The following is an 18,550-nucleotide window of genomic DNA, read 5'->3' on the forward strand; positions in this document are numbered from 1 at the left end:
TAATCTAGGCCGACACTCCAGTACAGTACTGAGGGAGTGCTGCACTGTCTTTCAGATGAGACATTAAACCAAGGCCCCGTCTGCCCTCTCAGGTGGACATAAAAGATCCTATGGCACTATTTCGAAGAAGAGTGGGCGAGTGCTCCCTGGTGTCCTGGACAATATTTGTTCCTCAACCAACATCACTAAAACAGATTATCTAGTCATTATCACATTGCTATTTATGGGATCTTGCTGTCCGCAAATTGGCTGCCGTCTTTCCCTACATTACAACAGTGACTACACTTCAAAAAGTACTTCATTGGCTGTAAGGCGCTTTGGGACATCCTGAGGTTGTGAAAGACGCTATATAAATGCAAGTTCTTCTTCATTTGCCAGGAATTCATGAGGAGAAGCTGCAGGCAGTATCTGGGTGTCTAGAGCAGATGATATTTTAACAATGGGGGATTTGTGCTTTGACAAGGGGGAGCAGGCATGCAATCTACAACAATCCAGAGCAAACACACATAAAGACATTGAATACAACAGTAGCTATCAAAATCATTCATAGCGCAAGTCCAGATGGAAAGCACCCAAGAGTATTCAAACTAATGACACTAGAATTAGGAGTTGTGGTATTGGAAACTTATACAAAGGACTGGAGGACAGCTGATGTGACTGCATTCTTTAAGAGATGTCACAAGCATAGTCCTCCTATCATAGTCCTATGAACTCAACATCTATAAATCAAGCAAGTTATAACAGTGAAGTTTACAGATGGCATGTTTATGAAGCAGGATGTTCTGGGCAGATAAATGATATTTAATATTGATCAATATAAGGTAATGCATATTGGTACTGAATGTAATGCCCAAGGATGTTGTGTTACTGTAAACTCAATGCACATTGGCAAGTATTTCTTTTGTGTTATATCTTTTCTGCGTATATCTTATTAGCAGTATCTAAATAGCATTAAAATCATTTGCACTATTTTTGTGGTGATTATCCATCAGTGTATTGTGCAACTCTTGAGAACAATTGATAGTTAGGTTTTGGTTGAATCCAAGTGTCTGGAACTGCTGGGACCATTTGCAGCTTTGCAAAGAACTATCCAAGTGTTGGCAAGTGACCAAAAGATGGTAGAATTACAGAATTCCACATTTTCCATCCACATTAGCAAACATAGAACTCATCCTGGCATCTGCTCACAATTTAGACCCACCAGCCCCATCTCTGTGCATCCCGGGTCTGTGACACCAGGGCTTCGATTTTAACCTCCCTCGCCCAACGACAATGGTGTGTAGGAGAGGTTAAAATTAGACCAAGTCGGCTGTCGCTCCATTCCCGCCCAGAGCCATTTCATCTTCACCAGAAGCTCCCCATGGTTAGACCATTGCAGCATCTAATTAGTGCTTAAATGATTCCAAAGTTATTGGCTCTCCTGCTCCATTCCAAATGTTGATTGCTTTTTGCGTGAAGAAGAACTTCCTGACATCAGTCCTAAAGTTGCCATTTACTAGTTTGAACCTATGGCCCTTTGCCCTACTCCCACAATTTAATTTAAATTAATATTCTGGACTTACCTTTTCCATACTATTTGCAATCTTATATAATTCTAAAAGATTTACTCTCAAACATCTCTTATTTAGATTGAAGACCAGAGGGCTGATTTTAACTGGGGGCGAGCGCTGAGTGTGGGCCTGGTGGAGTGAGCGTCAGGCCAGGGCCATTTAACCCCCAGGCCTTATTAATATATTCAAGCCTGAGCCTGAACTCGGCGTGTAAGGCATGAGGGGGGTGAGCACAGCAGGTGGTTGCCAACAGGGACTGCGAGATTGGTCCCTGACATTCAGGTGGCGGGTAGCAGTAGGCGATGACAGACGGGAGAGTGGGAGGGAAATCCGGGGCAGGGGTGGTCCTAAGATTCCTTGAGGGGCCTGGAGGAGAACTCTTGCTGCTCCTGTCCCACAAGGAGACTAATAAAAAGAAAATGTACTAACCTTTTCAACCCTGTTCTGTGCCTGCTGCTCCTTGGCTCCCAGTGTTCCAGGCGAGGCTGACATTGGGTGCCAAATGCGCCACTCCAGGTTAAAATATCATCAGGGTCTAAAACTTTGCAGTCAAGACACCAACTTTTCAATATCAACGAGGTCCACACCTGCCTGGGGTGAGGGCCTTACACTGCCTGAAACGGGCGTGTTAAAATGGAGCAGGTGAATATGCAGCAACGAACCAGTGCATAGGTCTTTGCTCCGATTTTAATCCCCAGCTCGCACAGATGTCATCTAGAGCGGGGTGGGGGGGTGCTGAGGTTAAAATCGGGGCTCGTCTCTCTAATCTTCCCTCATAACTCAGACTCCTGACACTGGGGATCAGCCTTGTGGATCTTCTCTGACCTTCCTCCAGCGCTCGAATGTCCCACTTGTGTCTTAGTGACCAGAACTGGACAAAGTGCTCAAGGTGGGTCTGACCAGAACTGGATATAGTGCTCAAGGTGGGTCTGACCAGAACTGGACACAGTGCTTAAGGTGGGTCTGACCAGAACTGGACACAGTGCTTAAGGTGGGTCTAACTAGAACTGGACACAGTACTCAACGGGGGTCTGACCAGAACTGGACAGAGTGCTGAAGATGGGTCTGACCAGACTAGACACAGTAATCAAGGTTGGGTCTGACCAGAATTGCAGACAGTACTCAAGGTGGGTCTGACCTGAATTAGACACAGTACTCAGTGTTAGTGAACAAAACAACTACAACTACAGCAACAACAACTTGCATTTATATAGCGCCTTTAAAGTAGTAAAACATCCCAAGGGACTTCACAGGAGCGATTATCAAACAAAATTTGACACCGAGCCACATAAGGAGGATTAGGACAGGTGAACAAAAGCTTGGTCAAAGAGGTAGGTTTTAAGGAGCATCTTAAAGGAGGACAGAGAGAGGCGGAGAGGTTTAGGGAGGGAATTCCAGAGCTTGGGGCCTAGGCAGCTGAAGGCACGGCCGCCAATGGTGGAGGGATTAAAATTGGGGATGTGCATGAGGCAAGAATTGGAGGAGCGCAGAGATCTTGGAGCGTTGTAGGGCTGGAGGAGGTTACAGAGATAGGGAGGGGTGAGGGATTTGAAAACGGGGATGAGAATTTTAAAATCGAGATGTTCCCGGAGCCAATGTAGGTCAGCGAGCACAGAGGTGATGGGTGAACAGGACTTGGTGCGAGTTAGGATACAGGCAGCAGAGTTCTAGATGAACTCAAGTTTATGGGGGGTGGAAGATGGGGGGCCAGCCAGGAGAGCATTGGAATAGTCCAGACTAGAGGTTACAAAGGCATGGATGAGGGTTTCAGCAGCAGATGAGCTGAGGCAGGGGTGGAGACGGGCGATGTTACGGAGATGGAAGTAGTTGGTACTCTAGGTGGTTCTGATCAGATCTGGGCACAGTGTTCAAGGTGGGTCTGACCAGAATTGGACACAGTACTCAAGATGCAGTCTTACCAGACTAGACACAGTGCTCGAGGTGGGTCTATCCAGAACTAGATAGAGGACTCAAGGTGGATCTGTCCAGAACTGGACACAGTAATCAAGGTGAGCCTGACCAGAACTCGGCACAGTACTCAAGGTGGGTTTGACCAGAACTGGACATAGTGTTCAAGGTGGGTCTGACCAGAACTGGACACAGTACTCAAGGTGGGTCTGACCAGAACTGGGCACAGTACTCAAGGTGGGTTTGACCAGAACTGGACACAGTACTCAAGGTGGGTCTGACCAGAACTCGGCACAGTACTCAAGGTACAGTCAGAACAGAATTAGACATAGTATTCAAGCTGGATCTGACTATAACTGGACACAGTACTCAAAGTGAGTCTGACCAGAACTGGACACAGTTCTCAAAGTGAGTCTGACCAGAACTGGATACAGTTCTCAAGGTGGGTCTGAACCGAACTGGCGACAATACTCAAGGTGAGTCTGACCAGAACTGGACACAGTTCTCAAGGTGGGTCTGACCAGCGTGCAGGTTATGAGGCCTCATGCCTGCTCCCTTCCCTGGTATGCCTTCTTTCATCTTACACCACTTCAAACATGGACTCATCCAAAACAACCGCCATAGGACTTCGAAACTTGCACCTAGCCGCCTTGCCAGTCCCAGAGCTCCTGTGAAGCTTTGTAATACAGTAATCATGGGGGACTTTAATCTACATATAGATTGAGCAAACCAAATTAGGGCTAATACTGTGGAGGATGAATTCCTGGAATGTATATCAGATGGTTTTCCAGATCAGTATGTTGAGGAACCAACCAGGGAACAGGCTATTTTAGTTCTAGTATTGTGCAATGAGAAAGGATTAATTAATAATCTTGTTGTAAAGGAGCCCTTAGGGAAGAGTGACCATAATATGATAGAATTCTTCATTAAGTTTGAAAGTGATGTAGTTCAATCCGAAACTAGGGTCTTAAATCTGAACAAAGGAAACTACAAAGGTATGAGGCGCAAGCTGGCTGTGGTTGATTGGGGAACTACATTAAAAGGTAGACAGGCAATGGCTAGCATTTAAAGAATTAATACATCATTTGCAACATACATATATTCCTTTAAGGCACAAAAACCCAACAGGAAAAGTGGTCCAACCGTGGCTAACAAGAGAAATTAAAGATAGTATTAAATCAAAGGAAGAGACATATAAAGTTGCCAGAAAAAGCAGTAAGCCTGAGGATTGGGAGCATTTTAGAATTCAGCAAAGGAGGACCAAGAAATTGATAAAGAAAGGGAAAATAGAATATGAGAGTAAACTAGCAAGAAACATAAAAACGAACTATGAAAGCTTCTATAGGTATGTAAAAAGGAAAAGACTGGCAAAGGCAAATGTGGGTCCCTTACAGACAGAGACGGGAGAATTTATAATGGAGATTTAGGAAATGGCAGAGAAATTAAACAAATACTTTGTGTCTGGTCTTCACGGAAGAAGACACAAAAAACCTCCAAGAAATATTAGAGAACCAAGGGTCTGGCGAGAATGAGGAACTGAAAGAAATTAGTATTAGTAAAAAAATAGTACTAGAGAAATTAATGGGACTGAAAGTCGATAAATCCCAAGGACCTGATGATCTACATCCCAGGGTTTTGAAAGAGATGGCTATAGAAATAGGATGCATTGGTTGTCATCTTAAATTCTATGGATTCTGGAACGGTTCCTGCAGATTGGAGGGTAGAAAATGTAACCCCACTATTTAAGAAAGGAGGGAGAGAGAAAACAGGGAACTACAGACCTGCTAGCCTGACATCAATAGTAGGGAAAATGCTAGAATCTATTATAAAGGATGTGACAACAGGACACTTAGAAAATAATACTAGAATTTGGCAGTGTCAATATGGATTTATGAAAGGGAAATCATGTTTGACAAACCTATTGGAGTTCTTTGGGGATGTAACTAGTAGAACAGATAAGCGGGAACCAGTGGATGTGGTATATTTGGATTTTCAGAAGGCTTTCGATAAGGTCCCACACAGGAAGTTGGTGAACAAAGATAGAGCACATGGAATTGGGGGCAATATACTGGCATGGATTGAGAATTGGTTAACAGACAGAAAACAGAGAGTAGCAATAAACGGGTCTTTTTCGGGATGGCAGACTGTGACTAGTGGGGTACTGCAGGGATCGGTGCTTGGGCCCCAGCTATTCACAATCTATATCAATGATTTGGATGAGGGGTCCAAATGTAATATTTCTAAGTTTGCTGATGACACAAAACTGGGTGGGAATGTGAGTTGTGAGAAGGATGCAAAGAGGCTTCAAGGGGATATAGATAGGCTAAGTGAGTAGGCAACAACATGGCAGATGGAATTTAATGTGGAAAAATGTGAAGTTATCCACTTTGGAAGGAAAAGCAGAAATACAGAGTATTTTTTAAATGGTGAGAGATTGGGAAATGTTGATGTTCAAAGGGACCTGGGTGTCCTTGTACATGAGTCACTGAAAGCTAACATGCAGGTGCAGCAAGCAATTAGGAAGGCTAATGGTATGTTGGCCTTTATTATAAAAGGATTTGTGTACAGAAGTAAAGATGTCTTACTGCAATTATATAGGGCCTTGGTGAGACTAATGGGAAAGATTCAGAACAGATCTAGCAGCTCAAAACTGGGCGTCCATGAGGTGCTGTGGGCCATCAGCAGCAACAGAATTGTATTCCAGCACAATCTGTAACCTCATGGCCCGGCATATTCCTCACTCTACCATTACCAACAAGCCAGGGGATCAACCCTGGTTCAATGAGGAGTGTAGAAGAGCATGCCAGGAGCAGCACCAGGCGGACCTAAAAATAAGGTGCCAACCTAGCGAAGCTACAACTCAGGACTACATGCATGCTAAACAGCGGAAGCAACATGCTATAGACAGAGCTAAGTGATTCCACAACCAACGGATCAGATCAAAGCTCTGCAGTCCTGCCACATCCAGTCGTGAATGGTGGTGGACAATTAAACAACTAACGGGAGGAGGAGGCTCTGCGAACATCCCCATCCTCAATGATGGCGGAGTCCAGCACGTGAGTGCAAAAGACAAGGCTGAAGCGTTTGCAACCATCTTCAGCCAGAAGTGCCGAGTGGATGATCCATCTCGACCTCCTCCCGATATCCCCACCATCACAGAAGCCAGTCTTCAGCCAATTCGATTCACTCCACGTGATATCAAGAAATGGCTGAGTGCACTGAATACAGCAAAGGCTATGGGCCCCGAAAACATCCCGGCTGTAATGCTGAAGACTTGTGCTCCAGAACTAGCTGCGCCTCTAACCAAGTTGTTCCAGTACAGCTACAACATGGCATCTACCTGACAATGTGGAAAATTGCCCAGGTATGTCCTGTCCACAAAAAGCAGGACAAATCCAATCCGGCCAATTACCACCCCATCAGTCTACTCTCAATCATCAGCAAAGTGATAGAAGGTGTCGTCAACAGTGCTATCAAGCGGCACTTACTCACCAATAACCTGCTCACCGATGCTCAGTTTGGGTTCCACCAGGATCACTCAGCTCCAGACCTCATTACAGCCTTGGTCCAAACATGGACAAAAGAGCTGAATTCCAGAGGTGAGATGAGAGTGACTGCCCTTGACATCAAGGCAGCATTTGACCCAGTGTGGCACCAAGGAGCCCTAGTAAAATTGAAGTCAATGGGAATCGGGGGAAAACTCTCCAGTGGCTGGAGTCATACCTAGCACAAAGGAAGATGGTAGTGGTTGTTGGAGGCCAATCATCTCAGCCCCAGGACATTGCTGCAGGAATTCCTCAGGGCAGTGTCCTAGGCCCAACCATCTTCAGCTGCTTCATCAATGACCTTCCCTCCATCATAAGGTCAGAAATGGGGATGTTCGCTGATGATTGCACAGTGTTCAGTTCCATTCGCAACCCCTCAAATAATGAAGCAGTCCGAGCCTGCATGCAGCAAGACCTGGACAACATCCAGGCTTGGGCTCATAAGTGGCAAGTAACATTCGCGCCAGACAACTGCCAGGCAATGACCATCTCCAACAAGAGACAGTCTAACCACCCCCCCCCTTGACATTCAACGGCATTACCATTGCCAAATCCCCCACCATCAACATCCCGGGGGTCACCATTGACCAGAAACTTAACTGGACCAGCCATATAAATACTGTGGCTACGAGAGCAGGTCAGAGGCTGGGTATTCTGTGGCGAGTGTCTCACCTCCTGACTCCCCAAAGCCTTTCCACCATCTACAAGGCACAAGTCAGGAGTGTTATGGAATACTCTCCACTTGCCTGGATGAGTGCAGCTCCAACAACACTCAAGAAGCTTGACACCATCCAGGACAAAGCAGCCCACTTGATTGGCACCCCATCCACCACCCTAAACATTCACTCCCTTCACCACCGGCGCACAGTGGCTGCAGTGTGTACCATCCACAGGATGCACTGCAGCAACTCACCAAGGCTTCTTCGACAGCACCTCCAAAACCCGCGACCTCTACCCCCTAGAAGGACAAGGGCAGCAGGCACATGGAAACAACACCACCTGCACGTTCCCCTCCAAGTCACACACCATCCCGACTTGGAAATATATCGCCGTTCCTTCATTGTCGCTGGGTCAAAATCCTGGAACTCCCTTCCTAACAGCACTGTGGGAGAACCTTCACCACACGGACTGCAGCGGTTCAAGAAGGCGGCTCACCACCACCTTCTCGAGGGCAATTAGGGATGGGCAATAAATGCCGGCCTTGCCAGCGACGCCCACATCCCGTGAACGAATTAAAAAAAAATAAAAAATATGGGGATAGTGCAGGAAAATGGTGTTGAGGTAGAAGATCAGCCATGATCTTGTTGAATGGTGGAGCAGGCTTGAGGGGCCGGATGGCCTACTCCTGCTCCTATTTCTTATGTTCTTATGTGTTCTATGAGCTTCTTTCATGTCCCCTCTTTTTTAAGTTCTTCCTTTTTCTGCTGAAGTTTTGGAAATGCTTCAATGACAGACAGCTTTTGGAAACAATATTCAACATAAACATTCTCTACGTGCTCTGATACAAAAAAAACAAATTAAAAAATGAAAGTACATTTTTTTCAGGAAGAACCAAAGGAAAAAAACAGCACTCTAAAGGTTCTGGAAGAATAAAAGATAAAGAAATCTACCCCAGTCCAGATGTGTGAACGGAGGAGACAGCATGATCCCATCCTAGGCTGATATATCCATCAGAGTGAAACTATTATTTACTGTCATAGCTGCTTAAGCAGGTTGATATTAAAGAGACAATTTTCCACTCCTCTGTGTTGGAGAATGCATATTTCTCAGACACAAAACATAAGAATAAGGGGCAGAGAGTCATGGGTTCCACATTACCTTTTTTTGTTGCCCTGAGATTTCCCCCTAACGGGTCCAGAGTGCTTGTTCCTTCCATACACTAAGGAGAGCTGGACCTTAGCCCCAGAGTGCAGGCCTGCTCACACAGGGGATCTGAGAAGGGGCAAGCAGCAAGAAGATGGAAAGAGGTATACACCTGTTCATTGTAGGCACCCAACAATATCTTCAGAGCTGGATGCCTGTTTATGGAGGCCCTGCTGCTGGAGACCTCAGGCCCCAGGCTGAGGTTGGATTTCCACTCCTGTTTCCAAGTACAAAGCCCTTCCAAGGGGCAGGTCTGCAGCTTTGGGTCCAAAATCCACAAATTTAGGTGGGTTCTGGTCAGATCAGATCAGGCAGAGGGTACTTCAGGTGTACAGTGGAGGGAAATTATCCCATAAATGCAATGCTAGGGATTTTCACCAATCATGATATGTGTATGATGAAGATCGATGGTTCTGTTAGGTGATGTTAATTGTGATTTACATGTAAAGTTTGTGCCATGGGCCCTGGTTACGTCTTTCTTCAGCATGTGTTTATTATTACTGTTCGAAATTCCTGTCACATTCTCATCCTGACGTGTTCATGGCCCCCAGCCCAGTAAAGGAATGGTGACCATTTATGGCAAAAATAAAAACGCAAATTAAAACCAGAGTAGAGGAGATTTCTGCTTAATCTCCTTGTTTGATAAAATTGACTGTAGAATTTGTGTGAATTAATTTTCGGTTGGCTCTATAAATACAAGTTAAAACAATAGTCTGGAAATCGCTGTCCAGGTGCAAGCTGGTGGTTAATGGTGCATTATGAGCTTGTTTCAGGAGGGGAGTGACAATATTGGTTAAAGAAACAATTACAGCCATGAGGAGGGGATGATATGTTAGAAGGATCATGAAATGAAGCCATATAGGTTGAGCTAAAGATCAAAAAAAGGGGCAATCGCACTGCTGGGAGTGTACTATAGACCCCCAAACAGTCAGAGGGAGATAGAAGAGCAAATATGTAGGCAAATTTCTGAGAAATGCAAAAACAATAGGGCAGTAATGGTAGGGGATTTCAACTAACCTAATATTAACTGGGATAGAATCAGTGTAAAAGGTACAGTGGGTGCAGAAATTTTAAAATACGTTCAGGAGAACTTTTTTAGCCAGTACGTAGCAAGCCCAACAAGAGAGGGGACAGTTCTGGACTTAGTTTTAGGGAATGAAGCTGGGCAGGTGGAAGGAGTATCAGTGGGAGAGCATTTTGGTGGTAGTGATCATAATTCAGTTAGGTTTAGAGTAGTTATGGAAAAAGACAAAGATAGAACAAGAGTGAAAGTTTTCAACTGGGGAAAGGCCAATTTTACTAAGCTGAGAAGTGATTTAGCAAAAGTGGACTGGAAACAGCTACTTGAAAGTAAATCAGTGTTAGAGCAGTGGGAGGCATTCAAGGAGGAGATAGTGAGGGTTCAGAACAAATATGTTCCCACAAAGAAAAAGGGTGGGACTCCCAAATCTAGAGCCCCCTGGATGTCAAGGAGCATACAGGGTAGGATAAGGCAAAAAAGGGAAGCTTACATCAGATACCGAGTGCTCAATACTGCAGAAAGCCTAGAGGAGTATAGAAAGTGCAGGGGTGAAATTAAAAAGGAAATTAGGAAAGCAAAGAGAGGGCATGAAAGAATATTGGCAAGTAAAATCAAGGAAAACCCAAAGATATTTTATAGATACATAAAGAGCAAGACGATAACTAAGGAAAGAGTAGGGCCTATTAGAGACCAAAAAGGTAACCAAGAAGGCTTCAAACTAAATAGAGGGGTGGAGGGCTCAGGTGGGGCGAAGTTTAGATTGATAAAGAGAAAAGACAAGGAAGTAGTACAGGAAAGTGATGGGGGTAATGATAAACAGAGTGTGTCAGGAAGGGACAGAGCGTACAAACATAAGAGTGCACTAGCAAATGGGGCCGGGGTAGGAAAGAATGGTAAAACGACAAAATTAAAGGTTCTTTATCTGAATACGCGCAGCATTCGTAATAAGATAGATGAATTGACGGCACAAATAGAAACAAATGGGTATGATCTCGTAGCCATTACAGAGACGTGGTTGCAAGGTGACCAAGGTTGGGAGCTAAATATTCAGGGTTATTTAACATTTTGGAAGGATAGGAAAAAAGGTAAAGGTGGTGGGGTAGCTCTGTTAATAAAGGATGAAATTGGTATAATAGTGAGAAATGATTTGGCTCAGAAGATCAAGATGTCAAATCAATTTGGGTGTAGGTAAGAAATAACAAGGGAAAGAAATCACTGGTGGGAGTAGTATATAGGCCCTCTAACAGTAGCTACACTGTAGGGCAAAATATAAATCAGGAAATAAGGGGGGCTTGTAAAAAAGGTAATGCAATAAACATGGGCAATTTTAACTTTCACATAGATTGGACAAATCAAATTGGCAAAAATAGCCCTGAGGAGGAGTTCATAGAGTGTATTAGGGACTGTTTCTTAGACCAATACGTCGGGGAACCAACCAGGGAACAGGCCATTTTGGATCTGGTAATGGGTAACGAAACAGGATTAATTAATGATCTCAAAGTAAAGGATCCCTTGGGAAGCAGTGATCATAACATGATAGAATTTCACATCCAGTTTGAGAGCGAGGATCTTGGGTCTGAAATTACTGTATAAAACTTAAATAAGGGCAATTATAAAGGAATGAGGGTGGAATTGGCTAAAGTGGACTGGGTAAACAGATTAGATGGTATGATGGTGGATAAGCATTGGCAAACATTTAAAAAGATATTTTATGACTCGCAACAAAAATATATCCCTGTGAGGAGGAAAGACTCCACAACCATGAACCAACCATGGCTAACTAAGGAAGTCAAGGATGGTATCAGGTTAAAAGAAAAAGCATACAACATGGCAAAGATTACTGGTAAGCCCAAAGATTGGGAAAACTTTAAAAATCAGCAAAGGATGACTAAAAGAATAATAAAGAGGGAGAAAATAAATTATGAGAGTAAACTAGCAAGAAATATAAAAACTGACAGTAAAAGCTTCTACAAGTATATAAAAAGGAAGAGGGTAGCTCAAGTAAACATTGGTCCCTTAGAGGATGAGACTGGGGAAATAATAATGGAAAACAAGGAAATAGCAGAGGAATTGAACAGATATTTTGTATCTGTCTTCACTGTAGAAGACACTAATAACATACCAATAATAGTAGAAAATCAAGGGGCAAAGGGGAGGGAGGAACTAAAAACAATCACTATCACTAGAGAAAAAGTACGAGGTGAACTAATGGGTCTGAAGGCTGACAAGTCCCCTGGACCTGACGGCTTGCATCCGAGGGTCTTAAAGGAAGTGGCTACAGAGATAGTGGATGCATTGGTTGTAATCTTCCAGAATTCATTAGATTCTGGAAAGGTCCCAGCGGATTGGAAAATCGCAAACATAACACCCCTATTCAGGAAGGGAGTGAGAGAGAAAGCAGGTAACTCTAGACCAGTTAGCCTAACATCTGTCATTGGGAAAATGCTAGAATCCATTATTAAGGAAGTAGTAGCAGGACATTTGGAGACTCATAATACAATCAAGGAGAGTCAACATGGTTTTATGAAGGGGAAATCATGTCTGACAAATTTATTAGAGTTCTTTGAGGAAGTAACGGGCAGGGTGGATAAAGGGGAACCAATGGATGCAGTATATTTGGATTTCCAAAAGGCATTCGATAAGGTGCCACATAAAAGATTACTGCACGAGATAAGAGCTTGTGGTGTTGGGGGTAATATACTGGCATGGATAGAGGATTGACTAACTAACGGAAAACAAAGAGTCGGGATAAAAGGGTCATTTTCAAAATGGCAATCTGTAACTAGAGGGGTGCCGCAGGGCTCAGTACTGGGGCCTCAACTATTTACAATATATATCAATGACTTGGATGAAGGAACAGAGTGTCTTGTGGCCAAATTTGCTGATGATACAAAAATAGGTGGAAAAGCAAGTTGCGATGAGGACACAAAGGGCTCGACTTTCGCACCCGCGATCGGGTGCGTTCGTGGCGGGGGAGCTGCGAAAATCCAGGACTCCCGGGGCGGGTCTGGAGCCCGGCTCCAACCCACCCACTTCCGGATTCCCCAGTGTCGCGCTCACATGCGCGCGCAGCCCCCGCATGTGGGACTCCCGCAGGCAATTAAAGCCAGCGGGGTGCCACTTAAAGTACTTAAACAGATACTTCAGGTTGTTTACAGACCTGATTGACCTGATATTTTAAGAGGAGTGGGATTTTGAAATGAACTGAGACTGTTTCCCATACTGGGGGAAATACTCCCAGTTCAAATGGACGTGTTGCAGCCATCAGCCTGTGGCAGCTGCAAAGGTCCATTTGACAGGTTGGGGGGGGGAGACCCTTACTCATTGCAGAAGGCCACTCTGTCACTTAGGACAAAGTTTGGCCTCCACCACCCTCCTCCTGACAATCAAATGCATAAACTTGCACACTTACCCCGGTGTCCAGACACGTTTACCTACCTTGCGGACCCCCTCAAACTTCCGGATGGGGGCCGCCGTAGCTGCAGTCATGACCTCCTCGGAAGGCAAACAGCATCACCAGCCTCGCCGGCCACGCCGTCCACCTCTGACACGTGGAGCTCCACAACACAGTGCTGTGGCACGTCCACCTGCACAGCAGGAGGGAGGGCAACCGCAGAGAGAGATGTGTCGCAGAAGGCACTACCCTCACCACAGGGTCTACAGACTGAGGCTCAGCTTCCTGGACCTCTCTGAGCAGCAGTGCACATGGAGGCTCAGAGTCACTCAACATGTAGTCGTGGACATCTGCAGCCTCCTTCATGCCGAGCTGCTCCCGGCTGGCCTGAGCACCATCTTCTTACCTGTCGCTGTCAAAGTCACCACTGCCCTCAACAATTTCTCCTCCGCATCCTTCCAGGGTGCCACCGGGGACATCGCCGACATCTCTCAGTCGTCTGCACAAAAGAGCCCTTCAAATACACCTACACCCACTCTGCAGTGACACAATGGGTGGCATCAAGTGTGCTTGTTCATGGTGAACCCCATGAAAGGGACCTATTCCACAAGCCAGTCAAGAATGGGCAAGACGTGGCAGTAGTGGTGATAATAATAATATTTATTGTGCATGTGAAAGAAAACAAATATAAATGAAAAACATGACAAATCGTCAGACACCCTTGTGCATTCCCTTTGTGCTCACAAAACCTTTGCCTTGCGTTTCTGGGAACCCCTACGTGGTGCTACCCCTGTGGTATCAGCAGAGGTAGTGGCAGGTTGCTCTTGTCCATGCCCTGACCGATGAGATGCTTTGGGCCGACGCCCTCTGGGTTTGGGTGCCCGTGAGGGCCCCTCCAAAGACTGCTCCACCTGCACCTGTGCAGGGGCAGACTTGGCCACCTGGAGAGAGGGCTGCATTGCAGGTAGTGGTTGAGAGGGGGGCAACGTGGGAGCACTTTGAGTGGCATCCCCACTTCCATGTCTCCTTTCATCATCATCCCTCTCGTGGCCCAGGCCCACATCACTCCTTCCACCCTGCTGGATGGCAGTTTGCAGGACTTGTGTGACGCCTTGGAAGGCCACCTGTAAAGTATTTGTCAGCCTGTTCAAGGCGGCAGAATGTTGCTCACCCTGAATCCGAACGGCCGTTGTCAGGGCCTGAATGGGCTCATTGTTGAACCGTGCTTGACGCTCGAGGGAGGCTAGCCTTTCCTCCATCGCAGACATTCCCGCACCTACCCGCGACACTATCTCAGAGATGCCTTCACGTCCCTGCGACACTGTCTCGGAGATACCCTCCCGTACCTGTGCCACCATTCCCCTCATGCAGGAGTTGGACTCCTCCATCCTCTACGCGATTGTGGAGAGTGCGCGTGGCACCTGTTCCAGTACCTCAGCAATGTACTGCTGCCCCTCGATGACTCTCCTTTTCACGGCTGGCCCCCAGGGTTCAGCACCTGAGTTCAGCTGAGCAGAGCCTGGAGAAGAGTGCTCCCACCGACGCGGACTCTCCACGGCTGCCCCTGCCACCAAGGTCTGCTCGTGCTCACATGTACGTGGTGACTCAGCATGTGCAAGCCCAACTAAGTGAGGACGGGGACCCACCGAGGTGTTTGTATCTGCGCTGGTGGATGGATGGCTCAGATGTGATGATGGACCTTCAGAGGCCGGCAGGTCCTCTGAGGAATCGCCCTCCACGGTCACGGCGGTCGCAGATGGCCCTGCAAGAGAACAGAAAGCAATATTAGGCATGTGGACAGATGTTGAGGTGCTGCAGATGCCAAGTGATGCTAAGATCATTCGTTATCATGAGTGCTGAGTGTTAGCTTTCTGTCACCGGCCGCTTGTGCAATCCCAGCCTCGGCATCCGCCACGGACAGGCACTCCAACGTGCGGCTGATGTCCAATGCCTGCTGCTCCACGTCCGTTAGGACCACCTGGTGTGGCGGACCCCCTCCGGTCCGTGCCCTCTCCCGGGCGTTCTGGCATCTCTTCTCCTATCAAGGCAAAACACAGAAGCGTGATTGAGTGATGGTTGCATGGTGAGCCGCTGCATGCATTGGTGTGGGTGGGGTTGAGCATGAGGGAGATGCGCGTGTGCAACATAGCCATGATATTGTATGAGGTTGCCTTTTTTTTTATTCGTTCACGGGATGTGGGCGTCGCTGGCAAGGCCGGCATTTATTGCCCATCCCTAATTGCCCTCGAGAAGGTGGTGGTGAGCCGCCTTCTTGAACCGCTGCAGTCCGTGGTGACGGTTCTCCCACAGTGCTGTTAGGAAGGGAGTTCCAGGATTTTGACCCAGCGACAATGAAGGAACGGCGATATATTTCCAAGTCGGGATGGTGTGTGACTTGGAGGGGAACGTGCAGGTGGTGTTGTTCCCATGCGCCTGCTGCCCTTGTCCTTCTAGGTGGTAGAGGTCGCGGGTTTGGGAGGTGCTGTCGAAGAAGCCTTGGCGAGTTGCTGCAGTGCATCCTGTGGATGGTGCACACTGCAGCCACAGTGCGCCAGTGGTGAAGGGAGTGAATGTTTAGGGTGGTGGATGGGGTGCCAATCAAGCGGGCTGCTTTATCTTGGATGGTGTCGAGCTTCTTGAGTGTTGTTGGAGCTGCACTCATCCAGGCAAGTGGAGAGTATTCCATCACACTCCTGACTTGTGCCTTGTAGATGGTGGAAAGGCTTTGGGGAGTCAGGAGGTGAGTCACTCGCCGCAGAATACCCAGCCTCTGACCTGCTCTCGTAGCCACGGTATTTATATGGCTGGTCCAGTTAAGTTTCTGGTCAATGGTGACCCCCAGGATGTTGATGGTGGGGGATTCGGCGATGGTAATGCCGTTGAATGTCAAGGGGAGGTGGTTAGACTCTCTCTTGTTGGAGATGGTCATTGCCTGGCACTTATCTGGCACGAATGTTACTTGCCACTTATGAGCCCAAGCCTGGATGTTGTCCAGGTCTTGCTGCATGCAGGCTCGGACTGCTTCATTATCTGAGGGGTTGCGAATGGAACTGAACACTGCAGTCATCAGCGAACATCCCCATTTCTGACCTTATGATGGAGGGAAGGTCATTGATGAAGCAGCTGAAGATGGTTGGGCCTAGGACACTGCCCTGAGGAACTCCTGCAGCAATGCCCTGGGGCTGAGATGATTGGCCTCCAACAACCACTACCATCTTCCTTTGTGCTAGGTATGACTCCAGCCACTGGAGAGTTTTCCCCCTGATTCCCATTGACTTCAATTTTACTAGGGCTCCTTGGTGCCACACTCGGTCAAATGCTGCCTTGATGTCAAGGGCAGTCACTCTCACCTCACCTCTGGAATTCAGCTCTTTTGTCCATGTTTGGACCAAGGCTGTAATGAGGTCTGGAGCCGAGTGGTCCTGGCGGAACCCAAACTGAGCATCGGTGAGCAGGTTATTGGTGAGTAAGTGCCGCTTGATAGCACTGTCGACGACACCTTCCATCACTTTGCTGATGATTGAGAGTAGACTGATGGGGCGGTAATTGGCCGGATTGGATTTGTCCTGCTTTTTGTGGACAGGACATACCTGGGCAATTTTCCACATTGTCGGGTGGATGCCAGTGTTGTAGCTGTACTGGAACAGCTTGGCTAGAGGCGCAGCTAGTTCTGGAGCACAAGTCTTCAGCACTACAGCTGGGATGTTGTCGGGGCCCATAGCCTTTGCTGTATCCGGTGCACTCAGCCGTTTCTTGATATCACGTGGAGTGAATCGAATTGGCCGAAGACTGGCTTCCGTGATGGTGGGGATATCGGGAGGAGGCCTGGTAGTGTTCGAATGGGGACAGGGGCGGTAAGTACGTGCAGGCAAGGTGAGGATGATAGTTGAGTGGATGTGAGGAGTGATGCGAGAGCGTTGTGGTGGCAGTGCAGAAGGGGTTGTGTGGTGGTGGAGGTGATGTGGAAGACGGAGTGTGGGAGAATGTGTAAGTATACTCACTTTGCCTGACCTGGTTAGGTCACTAAATCTCTTCCTGCACTGGACCCAGGTTCGTGGCACATTGCCGCTGCTGGTGACCTCCTCGGCCGCCTCCAGCCAGGCCTTCTTCATGGTGGAGGGAGGGCACTTCCTCCCATCTGACGGGAAAAGGATTTCCCTCCTCCTCCTCACCCCATCCAGCAGCAGCTGGAGTGAGGAGTCCGAAAATCTTGGGGCAGCCTTCCCTCTGGCCTGCTCCATGGTTCAGCTTTGGTTGTTTGCAGCAGGAGGAGCATTGGTGGACTGCCCCTTTAAATAGGGCTCCTCCAGCTGACAGACCTTACTGCACATGCGCAGTCCGCCCGCCGCACAGCTTACCAGCGGGAAACCCGGAAGCAAAGGTAAGTGGCTCCAATTAGCCTGCAATTCCGAGCGGAGCACACTGATTTCACCGGGCGCGTTACCCACGCGCCCAGTCGACCCCCCGCTGAGAACCCGCCGCCCTGCTAATATCGAGCCCAAAGTGTCTGCAAAGGGATATTGACAGGTTTGGAGAATGGGCAAAAATTTGGCAGATGGAATATAATGTGGGAAAATGTGAAGTCATCCACTTTGGGAGGAAAAATAAAAAAGCAAAATATTATTTGAATGGAGAAATACTACAAAATGCTGCGGTACAGAGAGATCTGGGTGTCCTTGTACATGAAACACAAAAAGTCAACATACAGGAAGGCAAACGGAATATTGGCCTTTATTTCTAGGGGGATGGAGTATAAAAGCAGGGAAGTCATGCTGCAACTGTACAGGGTGCTGGTGAGACCGCACCTGGAGTACTGCGTACAGATCTGGTGCCCTTATTTAAGGAAGGACATACTTACATTGGAGGCAGTTCAGAGAAGGTTCACTAGGTTGATTCCGGGTATGGAAGGGTTGTCTTATGAGGAAAGATTGAACAGGTTGGGTCTATACTTATTGGAGTTTAGAAGAATAAGAGGAAATATTATTGAAACATACAAGATTCTGAGGGGACTTGATAGGGTGGATGCTGAGAGGATGTTACCCCTCATGGGGGAATCTAAAACTAGGGGGCATAGTCTCAGAATAAAGGATTGCCCGTTTAAGACAGAAATGAGGAGGAATTTCTTCTCCCAGAGTGTCTTGAATCTTTGGAATTCTTTACCCCAAAAAGCTGTGGAGGCTGAGTTAGACAAATTTTTGATCAGCAAGGGAGTCAATGGATATGGGGAAAGGGCAGAAAATGGAGTTGAGGTAAAAATCAGATCAGCCAT

General features: G+C 47.1%; 1 long non-coding RNA gene across 1 annotated transcript in view; it reads left to right on the forward strand.

Moving 5' to 3' along the window:
* The window catches only part of LOC137340356 (uncharacterized), a 75,523-nt gene extending 66,056 nt beyond the window's left edge, over positions 1–9,467 (forward strand). Inside the window, exon 3 of the long non-coding RNA XR_010966790.1 lies at positions 8,549–9,467. This is a non-coding gene — a long non-coding RNA (uncharacterized lncRNA). The remainder of the gene's footprint in view (positions 1–8,548) is intronic.
* The last annotated feature ends 9,083 nt before the right edge of the window (positions 9,468–18,550 follow it).

This window comes from Heptranchias perlo, chromosome 21, assembly GCF_035084215.1.
Source record: "Heptranchias perlo isolate sHepPer1 chromosome 21, sHepPer1.hap1, whole genome shotgun sequence".
Classification (NCBI taxonomy): Eukaryota; Metazoa; Chordata; class Chondrichthyes; order Hexanchiformes; family Hexanchidae; genus Heptranchias; species Heptranchias perlo.